The 21,245-nt window shown below is 44.4% G+C and overlaps 1 long non-coding RNA gene across 1 annotated transcript; it reads left to right on the top strand.

Annotated features, from left to right (window-relative positions):
• Positions 1 to 243: 243 nt before the first annotated feature.
• Positions 244 to 20,879, top strand: LOC115462997. Its single transcript, XR_003940981.1, has 3 exons — positions 244 to 255; positions 15,535 to 15,539; positions 20,803 to 20,879. It is a non-coding gene; the product is annotated as an uncharacterized LOC115462997 (long non-coding RNA).
• Positions 20,880 to 21,245: the final 366 nt, after the last annotated feature.

The following is a 21,245-nucleotide window of genomic DNA, read 5'->3' as shown; positions in this document are numbered from 1 at the left end:
TGTCATGTATTTTTGAAGGCAGTTCTGGGACTTGGTTAGATTAGGAAAGGCAGTTAGTTTTCAATATTCAAAACTCTGTGCGCTGTTTTGCCTAACAAAAGTACCCTGCAGCATGCACATCTCCTGGAGAGGTCAGCAGAGAAGGGAAGGAAAGGGCCACAAGGATGTGAGAGACGCTGAAGGCAGAAGGGGAGGAGGGAGGAGGTTCCTGCTTTTAGAGCCCCCTTCTCAGGATAGGCCACATTATCTGAAGGAGTATGACAGGGCTAGGGCAGCTCACTATCCTTGGGCAACTTATAAGCGGCCATTAGTCTCTGTAGGTAAAAACAAACAAATACAAAAAGCAGAACTGAGGATTGAGAATTGGGAACAGTCCCTAACAGAAGAGCTAACTCTTAGACAGGCAGAGGATCCCTGGAGTTTCTGATGGTTGCCAGGCAACAGGGGTGGGGCTAACATGTCACTTTGGGTAGATCAACAATATGTCATGCCTATGGGAAGAGCAGGAAGAAGCAAGGAGCTCTCACCAGCAGTAGACCAAGGAACAGTCTGAAATAAGAGCCTATGGAAGTGTCACTGCTGGAGAGGGAGACTCTGTGGAAACTTTCATAGAGTATGAAGCCACAGGCATAACAATGCTCTCTCTGTCTCTCTTGTATTTTTTTTCCCAACCCATTTGGGGAAAGGGGCCATGGGTTGGCTTCTGTATGATTCTGTACTGAGTGGCAGCTTCCCTCTTTCCCTTCTCTGGCTGTAGAGGAATGGCAGAGAAGAGAAGAAGAGGAGAAAGCAACAAGGATTAAAATTTACCAGTAGTGCCGGAGCGCATTTTTTTCTGTTTTGGTTCAGATGTGACTGAAGAGAGAGAAAATAACTGAACTGAAAAAAAAGAGGGAAGAAGAAAATTCCCCCAGCCCTCAAGAATGAATGCTTGAACTGTTAACAAAAGAAAAGATTTTTTTGTAATACAGGGAAATTGTGCAAAACGAGATTCAAGAAGTATCTTACCAGCTGCATTTAAGGATGGAGGGGCTGGAACCCTGCAGTGCTGCCTGTTCAGCTCAAATTACTGATTGCACTGAGAAAGTAGAGAGATGTGGTAGCTGTGTTAGTCCACTTCTAAAAGCAGTCAATAGAAATAGAATAATTTTTATTCTATTTCTATTGACTGCACTGAGAAAGTGAAAGAAAAGCTGGCCTGGCTGGAATAGCAGTGAGCAGCCTTACAGTGACACCAGCTTGGGTTGTATAACCTTGTGAAAGCCCCAAAGAACAGGGTAACTGAGCTTTACTGACTCTTAAAAATGTACCCCCTGGTATTCAAAAACATTTAACCGGCCAGGAATAACACTGGCGATAGCAGGCTATCTCCTGCTGAATATTCTCAATTAGTGGCTAGGAGAATAACCAGCTATATCGCACAATATAACCATCTATCGCCAAATATTCAGCGCATCACCGGCTACTGTAAGTGGCAACATCGGGTCATGTAAATAGCTGGAATATCTTTGGCCAGTTTATACTTAACCGGCCAGTGCTATCAGGTGCAGATTAGTGGAGATACTTTTGAGGGGGCAATAATCAATGGAAACAGTATACACAGAGGCAGAGGGAGGGAGTAGGGATGGAATAACAAGAAAGGTAGAACAGTCGGACTAGAGAGGTCCTCAATGAAGAACACAACAAACTCATGAATTGCTGTGTATCTCTGAGGGGGAGGGAATATTCTTTCGCCTCAAATTTTGCCAAGTATCTTCAAGCAGTGACCTTATTATATAACATCTAGACCAAGTCTCAGTGAGGTGACACTACTGTAAGAGTATAATAGGAAAGAAGAAGAAAGATACATACTGGCCACTAGTCACTCAGGATAAAAAGTTGCCCACTTCTGACTTACACACTAGGACTAAAGATGGTGATAACGATAGTGCAAAACCTTCAGGAGACAATAACATCCCTGATGCACCCATAGACCATGTTGAACCTCTTTGTAGACCCACTGCAGCAGGAGATAAACCACAGAAACTAATGAAAAAGCTGAGAGAGCTAAAAACTGTAAGTTTGACTCTTGAAGATACAAAGGAGATAATGTACATCTGCTTTAGGAGTAAGGTTCATACCTGTCATTGTATGTACAGAACTAACCCTTCTGGAGAAAATGCTCCCATGTCAGGCCCATTAGACACTAGAGGAGTAATTCTAAAAAGTAGATGCTAACATTTGGTACACTTATAATCTGTTTCAGCAATTAAGTTATTTCATTACTGCATGATATACATGTTTACTTTCAGATTCCCATCCATAAATTCACATTTCATTGACAACTATACCTGGGGAACAATACCCTGGTTAGACCACAAAAAACTCCCATTCACACTGAACTGGAGGGAAAAAATCTCACAAAATTAATACTCCCCTACCCCCATCTACTCATATAACAAGAGGCAAAATAGCCGATATTTAAAAAGGGTTCAAGAGGTGAACCCAGGAAATTATAGACCGATGAGCCTGATGTCGGTGCTGGGCAAAATGGTAGAGGCTATTATAAAGAACAAAATTACAGAGCATATTCAAAAACATGGATTAATGAAACAAAGCCAACATGGATTTAGTGAAGAGAAATCTTGCCTCACCAATCTATTACATTTCTTTGAAGGGGTGAATAAACATGTGGATAAAGGTGAGCCAGTTGATATTGTGTATCTGACTTTTCAAAAGGCATTTGACAAAGTACCTCATGAAAGACTCCAGAGGAAATTGGAGAGTCATGGGATAGGAGGTAGTGTTCTATTGAGGATTAAAAACTGGTTAAAAGATAGAAAACAGAGAGTAGGGTTAAATGGTCAGTATTCTCAATGGAGAAGGATTTAATGGTCAATATTCTCAATGGAGAAGGGTAGATAGTGGGGTTCCCCAGGGGTCTGTGCTGGGACTACTGCTTTTTAACATATTTATAAATGATCTAGAGATGGGAGTAACTAGTGAAGTAATTAAATTTGCTGACAACACAAAGTTAAACAAAGTTGTTAAATCGCAAGAAGATTGTGAAAAATTACAAGAGGACCTTACAAGACTGGGAGACTGGGCATCCAAATGGCATATGACATTTAATGTGAGCAAGTGCAAAGTGATGCATGTGGGAAAGAGGAACCCGAACTATAGCTACGTGATGCAAGGTACCACATTAGGAGTCACTGACCAGGAAAGGGATCTAGGTGTCATCGTTGAGGATACATTCAAACCCTCTGCTCAGTGTGCAGTGGCGGCTAAGAAACCAAATAGAATTTTAGGTATTATTATGAAAGGAATGGAAAACAAAAATGAGGACATTATAATGCCTTTGTATCACTCCATGGCGCGACCTCACCTCGAATACTATGTGCAATTCTGGTCACCACATCTCAAAAAAGATATAGTGAAATTAGAAAAGGTAAAGAGAAGGGTGACGAAAATGATAAAGGGGATGGGACAATTTCCCTATGAGGAAAGGCCAAAGCAGCTAGGCTCTTCAGCTTGGAGAAAAGACAGCTGAGGGAAGATATGATAGAGGTCTATAAAATAATGAGTGCAGTGGAATGATTAGACGTGACTTGCTTGTTTACTCTTTCCAAAAATACTAGGACTAGGGGGCACGCAATGAAGCTACAAAGTAGTAAATATTATGTGTACTATGTATACAACTGTAAAGGAATAAAATATTTATTTATTTATAGCATTTATACCCCGCTCGATAGCAGGTTCAGTGCGGCTTACAAGGTATGGTGCAAAGTATCACAGAGATAATACAAAGTATGGTACAAAGTATCACAAGGATAACCCAGTTATAGAGAGTAGGACCATAGGACGATACGTGGGGGAGAGGATTGGAATATGGGTGGTGCTAGTGGTGTGGATTAGGTTTGAGATTTAAGTTGGGTTGTTGGGGTAGGCTTGTTTGAAGAGGTAAGTTTTCAGCAGCTTTCGGAAGGGTAGATGTTCATTGGTTGTTCGGATGTGTCGAGGTATTGCGTTCCAGAGTTTGCTGTCTATAACGGAGAAGTTGGATGCGTAATAGGTTTTGTATTTGAGGCCTTTGCAATTGGGAAGATGAAGATTGAGATATGTTTGAGAAGATTTGGACCCGTTCCTGGCTGGTAGGTCTATCAAGTTGGCCATGTAGCTTGGAGATTCGCCATGGAGGATCTTGTGGATCATTGTGTGAGCTTTGAAGTTTATGCGTTCATTGATAGAGAGCCAGTGAAGTTTTTCACGTACTGGTGTTGCATTTTCAGATTGTGATTTGCCAAAAATGAGTCTGGCTGCTGTGTTTTGGGCGGTTTGGAGTTTTTTTATGATTTGGGCTTTGCAACCGATGAAGATGCTGTTGCAGTAGTTGGCATGGGTGAGTACTGTGGATTGTACTAGATTGCGGAAAGTTTTCTATGGGAGGAATGGTTTTACTCTTTTCAGTACCCACATCATGTTGAACATCTTCTTCGTCGTGGCTTTTGCATGAGTTTCCAAAGTTAGGTGGTTGTCTAATGTTACTCCTAGGATTTTTAGATTGTCAGATATTGGGATTGTAACGTCGGGGGTGGTCAGGGTGGTTGGGAGCTGAGTGGCGTGTTGTGATGAAAGAATTAGGCATTGAGTTTTTTCTTTGTTCATTTTCATCTTGAAAGCATTGGCCCAGGATGCTAGGATGTTCATGGCAGTGATTATTTTCTCCGAGATTTCTGTAAGGTTGGATTGGAAAGGGATGAATATTGTGACGTCATCAGCGTAGATAAAGGGCTTAAGACCTGAATTGGATAGGGATTTGGCCAGAGGAATCATCATATGGTTGAAGAGGATCGGGGATAGATACAAACTAACACATACGTCTAGCTTCGCCTATATGAGCACACAGTTGTGGAATGCATTGCCAAAAGATATGAAAATAATTTACACTCTAATCAACTTTCATAAATCACTGAAGACCTATCTCTTCAACAAGGCATACCACAATGATCCATAATAGGAACTGTAATACATCATCAATGTTTTCTCCCTATGCCTTATTACTTATTTCTTTTATATCATCCATATTCTTTATATAATACCAATTGCATCTTTACTTTGTAAAGACATTCTACTATTTTATCTGTATGATCTACTATGACATCAATATTCTTTATGTAATACCAATTGTATCTTCTACTCTGAAATGACGATCTATCATGTTATCCATATAATCTACTATCTTATCCATGTTCACTATGCAATATCAATTGTACCTTTTTACTCTGGAATGGCAAATGCCATGAAGGAACATTGTAAGCCACATTGAGCCTGCAAATAGGTGGGAAAATGTGGGATACAAATGCAGCAAATAAATAAATAAATAAATACATTTGTTGCTGAAACACGGCCCGTGGCGAATAAACCTTTTAGACGCTCTTACTCCTTTTTGTGTTGGTCATTTGGATTTCTCTCCACTTTCACCCCTGTTTTTTGTAATTATAATATTCTACCATTTATGTGCATACCTTTGCACTCTACCCACTTTCCACCCAGTCTCTGCCCATGTGTTCCCTATCTTCATACTGTCACATTTAGACCACTTTATAGAATAGCGTGTATCCAGAATATTGGCATTTGCTTATGTGTGTGCATACATACGGTTCTATATGCCAGTATGCTGGCTATTTACACACGTTTTTGGCTCTTAAATATTGGTGTTATCCTTATAAAATAACCCCCTGGGTGGATAAGTGCAGGACAGTATAGCAGGTGAAGAAAGGGATGGAGAAGGACAATAAAGGAGATATCAAATGTGGCCATCTCTGAAAAAAGGAGACTTAGGGGTCCTTTTACATAGCTATGGTAAGAAATGGTCTGTGGTAGTGTGGGCATATCTTTTGTGTACGCACTGGGCCAATTTTTTCCACGGCTGGGATAAAGGCCATTTTTTAATGGGTCTGTGCTATTATTAGGTACATTTAGGTAGATGGCCGACCGACCAGTAGCCCAGTGACGAGCTCCCCAGACCAAAGCAGACCTTACGGATCCTGTGCCCGCTGAGGGCACTGAGACCGAGAGACCGAGGCTGCTAGAGGTCGGGAGAGACACCACCTTTGCTGGTACTGGTTTAACCGAGTCATGACAGTGCGAGATCGCATTAGACCCAGGCCAGGACCAGCCTCGGAGGCGACCTGAACGATTTCACTAACCTGAGCTCCTCCTGGGTTCCGTAAATCTCTGTGTTCCCCGACATCTCGGGAACGTAAGAGGACCCAAGACCCCTCGCCGAGCGGAGGGCCGTGAACACCCCGAAGACGTGGTTGTGCAGAGCCGAGTGGCCCAGCAGGAGAAGTGACGAACACGAGCAACGGTGCCCAGACCCGAAAGAAGCGTTCGTCCTCTCCCTGCCGACACGAGCGGAAGCCACGAGGAAGAGTGGATGCGGAGTGACCGATCCCCTAACCCATTAAGTGAGGAGACGGGCGAAAGATGGAACCCAGACCCGAGAGAGGCTGCACCATTGCAGCGACGGAATAAGGCAGAACACATCCTGGGAGCGAATGCTGAATTACCCGCAGCCCCAGCAGGCAGAGACACGTGGCGGTCAGTTGTAGAGACAGCCGTGCTGAGACCTGCTGTGTCTGATAGACAGCGCTGTCTGAAGGCCTGGCGGAATTAGCCACAAGGTCCCGCTCCCGAACCGAACCTGCAGATATTCCCCGGAGGAGCTAGACCGCTGCAAAGCAGAGGGGACCGCCAATCCAGCTTCCCCCCTGCTTGTTCCAGTCTGCCCGATCCCAGCTGTTCCAGTCCGCCTGATCTGAGCTCGTTCCAGCCTGCCTGATCCAAGCTCATTCCAGTCTGCCTGATCCCAGCCTGTTCTAGTCCGCCTGATCCCAGCTTGTTCCAGTCCACCTGATCCCAGCCTGTTCCAGTCCGCCTGATCCCAGCTTGTTCAAGTCCGCCGATCCAGCTTCCCCCTTGCCTGTTCCAGTCCATCTGCTTCAGCCTGCTTGTTCCAGTCCAAATGCTCTAGTGTGCTCCAGTCCACCTGATCCGCGCCTGATCCACCTGATCCGAGCTAGTTCCAGTCTGCATGATCCCAGCTTGTTCCAGTCCGCTCGATCCCAGCTTGTTCCAGTCCGCCGATCCAGCTTCCCCTGCTTGCTCCAGTGTTCCAGTCCCCCTGTTCCAGCTTCTCCCTACTTGTTCCAGTCCATCTGCTCCAGCCTGCTTGCTCCAGTACACCTGCTCCAGCCTGCTTGCTCCAGTACATCTGCTCCAGCATGCTCCAGTCCGCCTGAACCAGCTTCTCCCTGCTTGCTCCAGCCTGCCTGCTCCAGTACACCTGCTCCAGCCTGCTTGCTCCAGTACATCTGCTCCAGCCTGCTTGCTCCAGCTTCTACCTGCTCGATCCTGTCCATCTGCACCAGCTTGTTCCTGTCCATCTGCTCCAGCCTGCTTGCTCCAGCTTCTCCTTGCTTGCTCCAGTCCAGTCCAGTATGCTCCAGCCTGCCTGCTAACTTGTCAGCCATTGACTTACCTGCTCCCCAGCTTCTCCCTGCTTCTCCCTGCTCGTTCCTGTCCATCTGCACCAGCCTGTTCCAGCCCGCCTGCTAGCTTGGCAGCCATTGCCTTACTTGCCTGCTTGCTAACTTGTCAGCCATTGACTTACCTGCTCCCCAGTCCATCAATTCCACCAATTCCAAGCCTCCAATCCTGCTTCTCCGCTCTATCTATCTGCTTCTCACCTCAGTCACTACACATACACCTGTTACACCACAATCACTACTTATGGCCCCTGTCCACATTCTCTTCCTTGCCCTGTCCCTTCCTAATCTTTTTGCCCTCCCCCCACCGCTGTCTACCGCAGGAACTCATTGTCCACCCATGTCCCCTCCAGTCCTACTCACTACGGCAATACCCTATTCACCCCCATCCCTCACCACCTCTCCATCTCTCTTGTCCCCCTCCTCCTTCCTAGCTCTTAACCTTCAACACTTCCTTCCTGCCATTAACCCATCACCATTCCTCCTTAGTGCACCCCGTCTTCGTCGCCTTCGTCGCCGGACCTCCCCCACCCTCCTCCGCACCCTCTTGCTCCTCCTCCTGCTATCTGCGGGAGACATTAATCCTAATCCAGGCCCCCTCACCTGTCCTCCTCCTATCCATGCAAACGATTCTGTGATGTCTCCAATCTCGTTTCTATTCCCCTCCTCCCCCCTCTTCCCTCCCCTTCTCATGTGCCTTGTGGAATGCCCACTCGATCTGCAACAAACTGTCCTTCACCCACGATCTCTTCATCTCTCATTCCCTTCAACTGCTCGCCCTAACTGAATCCTGGCTCTCCCCTGACGACTCTGCCTCAGTCGCGGCTCTTTGTCATGGAGGTTATCTCTTCTCCCACACTCCCCGCACAGCTGGCCGCGGTGGAGGCGTCGGGCTACTACTCTCGCCCTCCTGTAGTTTCCAACCCCTCCTCCTACCGCAGTCTCACTGCTTCTCATCCTTTGAAGCTCACTCCATCCGGCTATTCTACCCATTGCCACTCAGAGTGGCAGTCATTTACCGCCCCCCTAATAAATCCCTCTCTTCCTTCCTCACCGACTTCGATGCCTGGCTTTCCGTTTTTCTTGAACCCTCATCTCCGTCCCTCATTCTCGGAGACTTTAACATACACATTGATGACCATTCCGACCCTCACGCTTCTCAATTCCTCACTCTAACATCCTCCTTCAACCTCCAGCTATGCTCCACCACCCCTACTCACCGAGACGGACATTGTTTTGACCTCGTCCTCTCCTCTTCCGGCTCTTCCTCCAATTTCCACGCCTCAGCTCTTCCTCTCTCTGATCACCTAATCGCCTTCACTCTTCTTCACCCCCCTCCCCTCAGCCCCGTCCAACTTTAACCACTACCTCCAGGAATCTCCAGGCTATTGACCCTCCCACCCTATCCTCTAGTATTTCTAATCTCCTCCCCTCCGTCATGTCCTCCGAGTCTGTCGACCAGGCTGTCTCCGCCTACAATGCTACTCTCGCCTCTGCTCTGGACACCCTCGCACCATCCACCTCCCATCCCACAATGCGTACTAATCCCCAGCCTTGGCTGACCCCTTGCATCCATTATCTTTGCTCCTGCGCCCGATCTGCTGAATGCCTCTGGAGGAAATCTCACACCCATTCAGACTTCCTTCACTACAAATTCATGCTATCCTCCTTCCACTCCTCCCTATTCCTTGCCAAACAGGACTATTACACCCAATTGACCAATTCTCTCAGCTCCAACCCCCCGTCGTCTCTTCACCACCCTTAACTCCCTCCTCAAAGTGCCCTCCACTCCCCCCCCCCCCTCGCTCTCTCCTCAATCACTGGCTGATTACTTCCGTGACAAGGTGCAAAAGATCAACCTTGAGTTCACTACCAAGCCATCTCCTCCTCTTCACCCGTCAACCCTCTCCCTCAACCAACAAACCCAGGCCTCTTTCTCCTCCTTTCCTGACATCACCGAGGAGGAAACTGCTCGTCTTCTTTCCTCCTCGAAATGCACCACCTGCTCTTCTGACCCCATCCCCACCAACTTACTTAACATCATCTCTCATACTGTCACCCCCTCCGTCATATCCTCAACCTCTCTCTTTCCACTGCAACTGTCCCTGACACCTTCAAGCACGCCGTAGTCACACCTCTCCTCAAAAAACCATCACTTGACCCTACCTGTCCCTCCAATTACTGCCCCATCTCCCTCCTACCCTTCCTCTCCAAAATACTTGAGCATGCTGTTCACAGCCGCTGCCTTGATTTTCTCTCCTCTCATGCCATCCTTGATCCATTTCAATCCGGTTTTCACCCTCTACACGCGACAGAAACAGCACTCTCTAAAGTCTGTAATGACCTGTTCCTTGCCAAACCCAGAGGCCACTACTCCATCCTCATCTTCCTCGATCTATCCACCACTTTTGACATGGTCAATCATGACTTACTTCTTGCCACACTGTCCTCATTTGGGTTCCAGGGCGCTGTCCTCTCCTGGTTCTCCTCCTATCTCTCCAACCGCACCTTCAGAGTTCACTCTCACGGATCTTCCTCCACCCCCATCCCGTTATCTGTTGGCGTTCCCCAGGGATCTGTCCTTGGACCCCTTCTCTTCTCAATCTACACCTCTTCCCTGGGCTCCCTGATCTCATTTCATGGTTTCCAGTATCATCTCTATGCTGATGACACCCAGCTGTATCTCTCCACACCAGACATCACCGCTGAGACCCAGGCAAAGGTATCAGCCTGCCTAGCCGACATTGCTGCCTGGATGTCCAACCGCCACCTGAAACTGAACATGTCCAAGACCGAGCTCATCGTCTTTCCACCAAAACCCACTTCTCCTCTTCCTCCACTTTCTATCTCAGTTGATAACACCCTCATCCTCCCCATCTCATCTGCCCGCAACCTCGGAGTCATCTCCCTCTCCTTCTCTGCGCATATCCAGCAGATAGCCAAGACCTGTCGCTTCTTCCTCTTTAACATCAGCAAAATTCGCCCTTTCCTCTCTGAACACACCACCCGAACTCTCGTCCACGCTCTCATTACCTCTCGCCTTGACTACTGCAACTTACTCCTCACCGGCCTCCCACTTAGCCATCTATCCCCCCTTCAATCTGTTCAGAACTCTGCTGCACGTCTTATATTCCGCCAGAACCGATATACTCATATCACCCCTCTCCTCAGGTCACTTCACTGGCTTCCAATCAGATACCGCATTCAATTCAAGCTTCTCCTTCTTACCTACAAATGTACTCAGTCTGCTGCCCCTCACTACCTTTCTTCCCTCATCTCCCCTTACGTTCCCACCCAAAACCTCAGTTCACAGGACAAATCCCTCCTCTCAGTACCCTTCTCCACCACCGCTAACTCCAGGCTCCGCTCATTCTGCCTCGCCTCACCCCATGCTTGGAACAGCCTTCCTGAGCCCTTACGCCAAGCCCCCTCCCTGCCCATCTTCAAGTCTTTGCTTAAAGCCCACCTCTTCAATGCTGCGTTCGGCACCTAACTCTTACCGTTCAGTAATCCAGACTGCCCCAATTTGACTGCCCCTTTCGGATTGACTGTTCACTTGTCTTTTAGATTGTAAGCTCCTTGAGCAGGGACCGTCCCCTCTATGTTAAATTGTACAGCGCTGCGTAACCCTAGTAGCGCTTTAGAAATGTTAAGTAGTAGTAATATTAAAACTAGCACGTGCCTATTTACAACCTGAGCCCTTACCACCGACCAGTGAAAGTTTTCTTCACTCAACATGTAATTAAACTCTGGAATTCATCGCTAGCTTAGCAGGGTTTAAAAAAGGTATGGAAAGCTTCCTAAAGGAAAAGTCCATAGACCATTATTAAAATGACTTGGGGAAAATCCACTGCTTATTTCTGGGATAAGCAGCATAAAATGTATTGAACCTTTTTGGGATCTTGCCAAGTATTTGTGACCTGGATTGGCAACTGTTGGAAACAGGATGCTGGGCTTGATGGACCTTTGGTCTGTCCCAGTGTGGCAATACTTATGTACTCATGTACTTATGACCACCCACCATGCCCCTAGCCTGCAGCATCCCCAAGAGTTTTATAATTAAGCTTAACATGATCATCCCACAAACATCCTATACAAATGCATGTTTGTATGTGCTGATAGTTCTAGAGTTTGTGTGGCTGTCAGGATCTATTGGTTTGCTTTGACTGCAGATGATCTTTGCTGCCCCTAGAAGCTGCCACTCTAGGCAACCACCTAGTCTTGCCTAATTGTTGGGCCAGCCCTGTTGATTATCATGAGGTTTACATGCAGCTGCAAAAGTATGAGCATTTTCAAGCAATACAATTTTTCTGATGTTCCTGAGCAGCAGCTGAAACTTGTTAAGGGAAAAGATTTGTGCTTGAAGATATTCAGAACATTTGTAGATATTCAAGTGTTTTGGATTTGACTGAAAGTGAAATGTTCAAATATCATCAAACTGGCCTTCAGTTGTAAAAATGTGCAGATGCCGTGAGTTTTCCTCTGTACAATTGTATAATTCCTGCCAGAAGGAAATTACTAAGAGGCCAACTAGGAATGTCAGGGCTTAATTTGTAGATAAAAAGGAAGTGGAGCTGGAGGAGAGGGTGGGCAGGCCAGGCTAAGACTCTGCAACAAACTTGTTATAGGTTTTAAAATAGTAAACAAAAAAAAAAAACAGCTACTTATCTGCTCATGCAAACACAGTGCTGACAAAACTTTCACAACACCTGACGCCCACAAACAAAAAATGTTGTTTCGATCTACCTGACCTGCTTGCTTCCAGGGTAATCACAAAAAGTTGCTAAAACTCAAATTTCACCAGTGAAAAGCACCATCTCTGGGTTTTGTGCCCTGAGCTGCATCTTTCAGAGATAGCAATTTTTCACTGGTGAAATTTGAGTTTTAGCAACTTTTTTATGACTACCTTGGAAGCAGATTGAGTGGACCAAAAAGCCATTTTTTCTATGTGGGCATCACGTGTTGTGAAATTTTGTCAGCACTGTTTTTGCATGAGCAGGTAAGTAGTTGCTTTTTTTTGTTTACTATTTTAAATAGTAAATTTGAGTTTTAGCAACTTTTTATGAGTACCTTGGAAGCAGGTTTAGTGGATCAAAATTCCATTTTTTTGTATGTGGGTGTCAGGTGTTGTGAAATTTTGTGAGCACTGTTTTTGTTTACTATTTTAAAACTTACAACAATTTTGTAGCAGAGTCTTAGTTTGCAAAAGTGTGCACCACATTAATTGGGACAATGGTGGCAAATGATTGATTACACTTAGAAGGCTTGGATCTGGAATAGCTGGGTGCTATAGGAGGCCTGATAGTTTACCGGTAGTGAATATCTGATCCCTCCTTGTCACCCTTTTTTTAAAAAAAATATTTGTATATTGCTATGTTGAATACTGCCATGTTATTATTACTCCTATTTTTCCTTAATACTTATTAAGAATCCCAAATAGTAGCAAGATTCACGTTACCAATCCCAGAGACAAACAGTGGCTTCCTCCATGTCTATCTCTACAGCAAACTATGGACATTTCCTCCAGGAACTTGTCCAAACCTTTTTGAAACCTAGATACGTTAACCACTGTTACCGGATCCTCCAGCAATGAGTTCCAGAGATTAACTATTCATTAAGTGAAAAAAACATTTCTTCCTATTTGTTTTAAAAGTATTAACATGTAACTTCATGGAGCGTTCCCTTGTGTTTGTATTTTTTGAAAGAGTAAAACATCGATTTATAGTTACCGATTACTGTGATAAAAAAAGAAAAGGAGGCGTCTGATGGTTAGCGCAGCGGGCTGCATTACCTCAGGTACAAACTTAGGGGACCTTTTACAAAGCTGCGCTAAAAAGCGCGTGGGTTTCCTGTGCTGAAGATTGGTGCGTGATGATCCCAGAACTACCGCAGAAAGCATGAGCGAATCCCGCAGTGGTGCCTTTTAGCATGTGGTAAACACACGTTAGTGTTTACTGCCACTTAGTAAAAGGGCACCTTACGTACTGGGTTTTGCAACAAAAATAAATGCGCCTTTTTGAGGTATAGTTAACTTTTTAACAACAAACAGTATATGAATATATTTTCAACTGGGTTATTTGCATCTGAGTCCTGGTAGACAACATACATGTGGAAAGCACTATTTTTGCATGACATTTTTCACACTTGATAATGTTTTGAGACAGATTTGAAGGGCCTTTTTTTGTGCTACTTGAAAATACTAAATTGTAGTGAACGAAAGGATGACGATTAACAAAAGGATTTTTATTTTTAATTTATTTAATTTTTTTGCTTTGCTTAAGCGATAATACCTATTGATGACTGTCTGTCTGTCCATCCGTATGCATGGTTTTAGTTGCAAGGACAACTGCCAGGGCAGGATTATTAATAATAAATGTTCCAGCTTGAGCATTACCTTCGCCTGCCCTGCCTCCGGTTCCAGCCTTGTCAGCCTTGTCTCCAGCTTCAGCCCTGCCTGCCTTCTTTCTAGCACCAGCTTTCCCTTGCCAGCCCTGTCTTCAGCTTTGCCTGTCTTGGCTCCAGCTCCCACCCTGCCTGCTTGACTCCAGAAAATATAGACCTAGCTTAATCCGATTTTTATATAATATCAATGCCTAAGTTAAAATAAGATTTCTTTCACAAAATTATCATACCTTTTTGAAGAAAAAACAGCAAACAAAACAGTTGCAAGATGGAAAATGAACAGTGTGTTTTAATCACTGGGGTCCTTTTACAAAGCCGCATAAGTGCCTATGTAAGCCCAATGTGCACAAATTCTGAGTTACCACCTGGCTACCGCATGGCCCAGGAAGTAATTTCATATTTTTATTTTCATATTTCATATTTTTATTTTCTGGCATGCAGGTGGTAATCAGCATTTGGACGCGCATTGACCATTTCCGCCCGGTTAACGCATGAGATTTTACTGCTAAGTCAATGGCTGGCGGGAAGGTCTCACACCCAAAATGGACATGTGCCAATCTCCATTTTGCCGCACGTCCTTTTTTTGGCCCCCCTCCCAAAAGCATTTTTTACAGGTGCGCTGAAAAATGATTCTGTGCACGCCCAAAATACGCGCCTACACTACTGCAGCCCATTTTTCAGTGTAAAAAGACCCCTATAAGAGGAGCTACAAGTAAGTACATAAGTACATAAGTAATGCCACACTGGGAAAGACCAAGGGTCCATCGAGCCCAGCATCCTGTCCACGACAGCGGCCAATCCAGGCCAAGGGCACCTGGCAAGCTTCCCAAACGTACAAACATTCTATACATGTTATTCCTGGAATTGTGGATTTTTCCCAAGTCCATTTAGTAGTGGTTTATGGGCTTGTCCTTTAGGAAACCGTCTAACCCCTTTTTAAACTCTGCTAAGCTAACCGCCTTCACCACGTTCTCCAGCAACGAATTCCAGAGTTTAATTATGCTTTGGGTGAAGAAATATTTTCTCCAATTTGTTTTAAATTTACTACACTGTAGTTTCATCGCATGCCCCCTAGTCCTAGTATTTTTGGAAAGCGTGAACAGACGCTTCACATCCACCTGTTCCATTCCACTCATTATTTTATATACCTCTATCATGTCTCCCCTCAGCCGTCTCTTCTCCAAGCTGAAAAGCCCTAGCCTCCTTAGTCTTTCTTCATAGGGAAGTCGTCCCATCCCCGCTATCATTTTAGTCGCCCTTCGCTGCACCTTTTCCAATTCTACTATATCTTTCTTGAGATGCGGCGACCAGAATTGAACACAATACTCAAGTGTACCAAGGGTGGGGTGGTCTGCCCCGGGTGCAGGCAGGAAGGGGGTGTGACGAGCAGTCGTGCTGCTGTTTGCTCTGCTAGTTCCCTGCTCCCTCTTACATCAACTTCCTGTTCCAGGGCAGGGGACTGGCAGAGCGGACAGCTATGCAACTGCTCGTTGCACCCCCCTTGCTCAGAGGAGGGGATGCTCCACCCCAGGTGGCAACTATGGTAGGTATGTCACTGGTTGTAACTCCAGTCCTATGAAAGAGTAAGAGATCAAATAAGATGACGTGCATCTTTTGGTGTCTGAACAGTGCACACATGATATTGCTGTAAAGCATCCCCTTATACAATATAAACAAGCGTGCAGCAATGCAACTCAGAGTGACTTATTAGAAAGGAAAGTATGTAGAATCAATAAGATCATCTCCAAAAAGAAGGACAAGTGTTAAAACAAAGATTTGCAAATACGTGTGGATGCCTATTTGTCAAATAGTAACATGAGATCATAACAGAGGCCAAAAAAAGACAAAAACGATGTCAATGTTCTAATATTTTATCACCTCTCTGACCTCATGGTTCTTGGAGCAACTGCTCCAGGAACCGACAAGAGGGGGAGCCATTTTGGATCTGGTCCTTGGTGGCGTGGAGGGGATAGTGTGAGAGGTGGTGGTGTTGGGTCTCCTGGGAAACAGTGATCATAACATGATCAAGTTTGAGCTACTACCTGGGATGAACCCACAGAGGAAATCTATTGTAGCTGCATTTAATGTTCGAAGGGACGACTATACTAAAATGAGGAAATGGTTAAAAAGATGCTAAAAGGATTGGCAGCAAAGGTTAGGACACTAAATGAGGTGTGGACATTATTCAGAAATACCATCTTGGAAGCCCAGATCAGATGCTTCCACGTATTTGCAAAGGTGGAAAGAAAATGAAAACCAGCACGGTTAAAAGGTGAAGTCAAAGAGGCTATTACAGTCAAAATAATGTCCTTCAAAGAATGGAAAAAGGATCCAAATGAAAATAAGAAGCAACATAAGCACTGGCAAGTCAGATCCAAAGCATTAAAAAAGAAGGCTAAAAGAGAATATGAATAGAAACTTGCTGCAGAGGCTAAAACTCACAGTAACAACTTTTTCAGGTACATCAGAAGCAGAAAGCCTGTGAGGGAATCTGTGGGACTGTTAGATCATGAAGGAGCAAAAGGGGCACTTGGGTAGGACAAGGCCATAGCGGAGAAATTGAATGAATTCTTTGCTTCTATCTTTACAGAAGAAGATGTTAGAGATCTGCCTGTATTGGAAATGGTTTTCAAGGGTGATGATGCGGAAGAACTGAAAGAAATCTCGGTGAACCTGGAAGATGTATTGAGTCAAACTGACAAATTAAAGAATAGAAAATCACCTGGACCGGATGGCATACACCCAAGGGTACGCAAAGAACTCAAGCATGAAATTGCTGATCTGCTGCTAGTAATATATAACCTGTCATTAAGATCGTCCATAGTGTTTGAAGATTGGAGGGTGGCCAATGTGATGCCCATTTTTAAAAAAGGGTTCTGGGGTGATCTGGGAAATTACAGACCGGTAAGCCTGATGTCAGTGCCGGGCAAAATAGTGGGAACTACTATAAAAAATAAAATTACAGAACACATAGACAAACATGGTTTAATGGGACAGAGTCAGCATGGGTTCAGCTGAAGGAAGTCTTCACCAATTTGCTTCATTTCTTTGAAGGCGTGAATAAACATGTGGATAAAGGCGAGCCGGTTGATGTAGTGTATCTAGATTTTCAGAAAGCTTTTGATAAATTTTCTCATGAGAGACTCCAGAGAACATTAAAGAGTCATAGGATAGAACGTAAGAGTCTGGTGTGGATTAGGGAATTGGTTATTGGACAGAAAACAGAGGATAGTGTTAAATGGCCATTTTTCTCAATGGAGGAGAGTGAATAGTGGAGTGCTGCAGGGATCTGTACTGGGACTGATGCTATTTAACATATTTTAAATGATATGGAAATTTTAATGACGAGTGAGGTGATTAAATTTGCAGATGACACAAAACTATTCAAGGTTGTTAAAACACATACAGACTGTGAAATATTGCAGGAAGACCTTAGGAAATTGGAAGACTGGGCATCCAAATGGCTGATGAAATTTAATGTAGACAAATAAAAGGTGATGCACGTTGGAAAGAATAATCCGATGCTAGGGTCCACCATGGGGTCAGAACTCAACAAAAAGGATCTAGGTGTCAATGTAGATAATACGCTGAAATCTTCTGCTCGGTGTGAGGCAGCGGCCAAAAAAGCAAACAAGATGCTGGGAATTATTAGGAAAGGGATGGTGAATAAGACCGAAAATACTATAGTGCCTCTGTATTGCTCCATGGTGCAACCGTACCTTGAGTATTGCATTCAGTTGTGGTCACCATCGGGCTCATTTTTGAAAGAGAAGGATGTCCATCTTTCGACACAAATCGGAAGATGGACGTCCTTCTCACAGAAACGTTCAAATCGATATAATCGAAAAGCCAATTTTGGATGTCCCCAACTGCACTCCGTCGCAGGGACGGTCAAAGTTCAAGGGGGCGTGTTGGAGGCGTAGCGAAGGCAGGACTTGGGTGTGCATAACACTTGGATGTCCTTGACCCATAATCGAAAAAAACAAGGATGTCCCTGATGAGCACTTGGACATTTTCTCCTGGGCCTGTTTTTCTTACGACCAAGGCACAAAAAGGTGCCCGAAATGACCAGATGACCTCCCGTTACTCTCCCAGTGGTCACTAACCCCCTCCCACTCTCAAAAAAATCTTTAAAAATATTTTGTGCCAGCCTCAGATGTCATACTCAGGTCCCTGCAGCAGTTTTAGTGGGTGCAGTGTACTTCAGACAGGCGGACCCAGCCCCATCCACCCCCTACCTGTTACGTTTGTGGAGGAAACAGCAAGCCCTCCAAAACCCACTGTACCCACATCTAGGTGCCCCCCTTCACCCATAAGAGCTATGGTAGTGGTGTAGTGGGTAGTAGGTTTAGGGGGGGGGGTTGGTGGGCTCAGCACACAAAGTAAGGGAGCTATGTACCTGGGAGCAATTTATGAAGTTCACTGCAGTGCCCCCTAGGTTGCCCGGTTGGTGTCCTGGCATTTCAGGGGGACCAGTGCACTACAAATGCTGGCTCCTCCCATGACCAAAGGGCTTGCATTTGGTTGTTTCTGAGATGTACGTCCTTGGTTTCGATTATCGCCGAAAATCAGAAATGTCTATGTCTAGGGACGACCAAATTTAAGGATTTGGACGTCCCTGACGGAACTTTTAAAACAAAAGATGGACGTCCATCTTGTTTCGAAAATATGGGTTTGACGTTTTGCGAGGACGTCCAAATCAAAACTTGGACATCCCTTTCGAAAATGCCCCTCTTTATCTCAAAAAAGATATAGCGGAATTAGAAAAGGTTCAAAGAAGAGCAACCAAAATGATAAAGGGGATGGAAGTCCTCTCGTATGTGGAAAGGTTAAAGAGGTTAGGGCTTTTCAGCTTGGAAAAGAGACGGATGAGAGGAGATATGATTAAGGTCTACAAAATCCTGAGTGGTGTAGAAGTAAATTGATTTTTTACTCATTCCAAAAGTACAAAGGCTAGGGGACACTCAAGGAAATTATATGGAAATACTGGAAATACTTTTAAAACAAATAGGAGGAAATACTTTTTCACTGTTTGCCAGAGAATGTGGTAACAGCGGTTAGCATTTCTGGTTTTAAAAAAAGGGTTGAACAAGTTCCTGGAGGAAAAGTCCAGAGTCTGCTATTAAGATAGACATGGGGAAGCAACTGCTTGCCCTGGGAATTGTAGCATGAAATGTTGCCACAATTTGGGTTTCTGCAAGGTACTTGTGACCTGGTTTGGCCACTATTGGAAATAGGATACTGGGCTAGATGGACCATTGGTCTGACCCAGTGTGGCTACTCTTATGTTCTTATGTGCAACTTTCTTTAAATTAGTCCCCTTATTTTCTAACTCCTCTTATATGCTCCATCTTTGTTCATACCCTATGCTGTCTATTAAAGGCCCCTGTCTATTAAAGGCTTTGTAAACAGGGGGGAGGGAAATGTTTTATTACGTATTGTGTTCTGTTGACATTGTAAGTAGTATACTATGCCATATTTTGTCTTGTTATTTGAATATTTTACTGCTGTAATTGTGTATTGCTTTTGTTTGATTTATTCCTACTGTGCACCGCCTTGAGTGAATTTCTTCAAAAAGATGGTAAATAAATCTTAAAATAAATAAATAGATAATTGAAAAACTAATTTTAAAAGTGCATCTTGGGCCAAGAGGACTAAAATACTGAGACAACTGTTATATATGGCTAAAAACATGTACAAAAGGAAATTTAAAAGCATGTTTTTGAGTGCTATTTATAGAATTACCCCCTATGTGTGCACGTATGCATCCATATATAGAGAATGAAGCGCCACTTAAACATTACAGCCACAGCGGATCTCAGTGGTGCGACTTGAAGGTTAAACAGTTCAAACCTAACAAGGTTTCTGCACCCCACCTTCTCACTGATCCGAGTAGACTCATGTACATTTCAAAATTTTTCAGAGACACTTTTCAAATTAGTACAAAAATCTTTAAGAATTGAAAAATCACCAGCATCAATTTTCTTTTTTTTTTTTTGCTTCATATTTTTATTAATAATTTTGCGTCAAACATAAAACAGACAGTAAACAAACAATAATAACAATCCATGGCATATACAATAAAAAAAAAATCAGAGCATTAGCAGCGTTCCATCCCTAGAAACCAGCAGGAATACACAAGGTTAGGTAATGACAGGAGATTCTTGACAACACTCATCTCAGTAAATTTCACAGGTCAAGTCGGTCGGTCGGGGACAGATTTCGATATGTTTTGCCATTCAGCTTTTCCAGGGATTGTCCCTTACAAAGTACCATACCCGTCTCTTCGGCTGAGCATTCTTAATGCCTGATTGATTTCCTTTGATGCCTTTTCTATAAGGTTTTGCACATATGTATGTACATACTGGATATTCACCTAAGCACTATTCCGTAATATGTGCATATCTCTGATAGCTGACGTATATACCAGTATTCTAAACATTTACCTATGCCGCTCGCATGTCAATGTTAGCGTTTACTTTATAGAATAACGCCCTAAGAGGATAGATGAGAAGGACAAAGACGCAGGCCATGAGAAAAATGACAGCTTTCCACATCACCCTACCTATTACAAAATCACATGCCAACAAAAGAGAACCTGGAGAGGAAAGTATGCCAAAAACTCATAACGTGAGTGAAGCCTTTGTTTCAAAAGAATCCTGAGGTACAGCGCTGATTGCACCTTCTTCTTTGCCACCATAGTAGAAATAAAAATGAGCTGTGAAACTCTTTTAGTTTTTCAGAAAAATACTGTGATTATGCTACAATATGTTATAGAGATGTCTTGGCGTTCCATTTTATTCTATATTAGAGGGAGGTGAAACATTTGTAACCTGAGAACAAACCATTGCATGGAGGGGAGGAGTAGCTAGTGGTTAGACCACCTGACTTGACATCCACAGGTGGCCGGCTTAAATCCCACTGCTGCTCCTTGTGATCTTGGGCAAGTTACTAAATCCTCCATTGTCTCAGGTACAAACTTAGGGGCCCTTTTGTAAAGCAGCCACTCGCTAAAAGGGAAGTACAGCTGGGATTTATTAAACTGTGGCTTAGTAAGCACATTGAGAGTTTCCACATGTTACCATCATCATGTTTTAAAGCCTAATGGCAGCCCCCATCTTTAAAAGAGGCCACAAAGTTCTGTAATCCCCCTCCCCTTCCCTTATCAAAAGTCAGTAGTGGTTTATGGTCCAACCCCTGCACCTTGACCTGGGCACCGATCTTCCAGTCCTAGCTCCATTTTGAACAAATGGCCCTGCTCTTTCAAAGTCCCATCCCCAGTACACTTGGACCCTCCCCAGGGGATAGGAG

The sequence above is a fragment of the Microcaecilia unicolor genome, chromosome 2 (genome assembly GCF_901765095.1).
Source record: "Microcaecilia unicolor chromosome 2, aMicUni1.1, whole genome shotgun sequence".
NCBI classification, from domain to species: Eukaryota; Metazoa; Chordata; class Amphibia; order Gymnophiona; family Siphonopidae; genus Microcaecilia; species Microcaecilia unicolor.
Note: the sequence above shows the minus strand (reverse complement) of the source record. Positions and strands in the feature narration are given on the sequence as shown.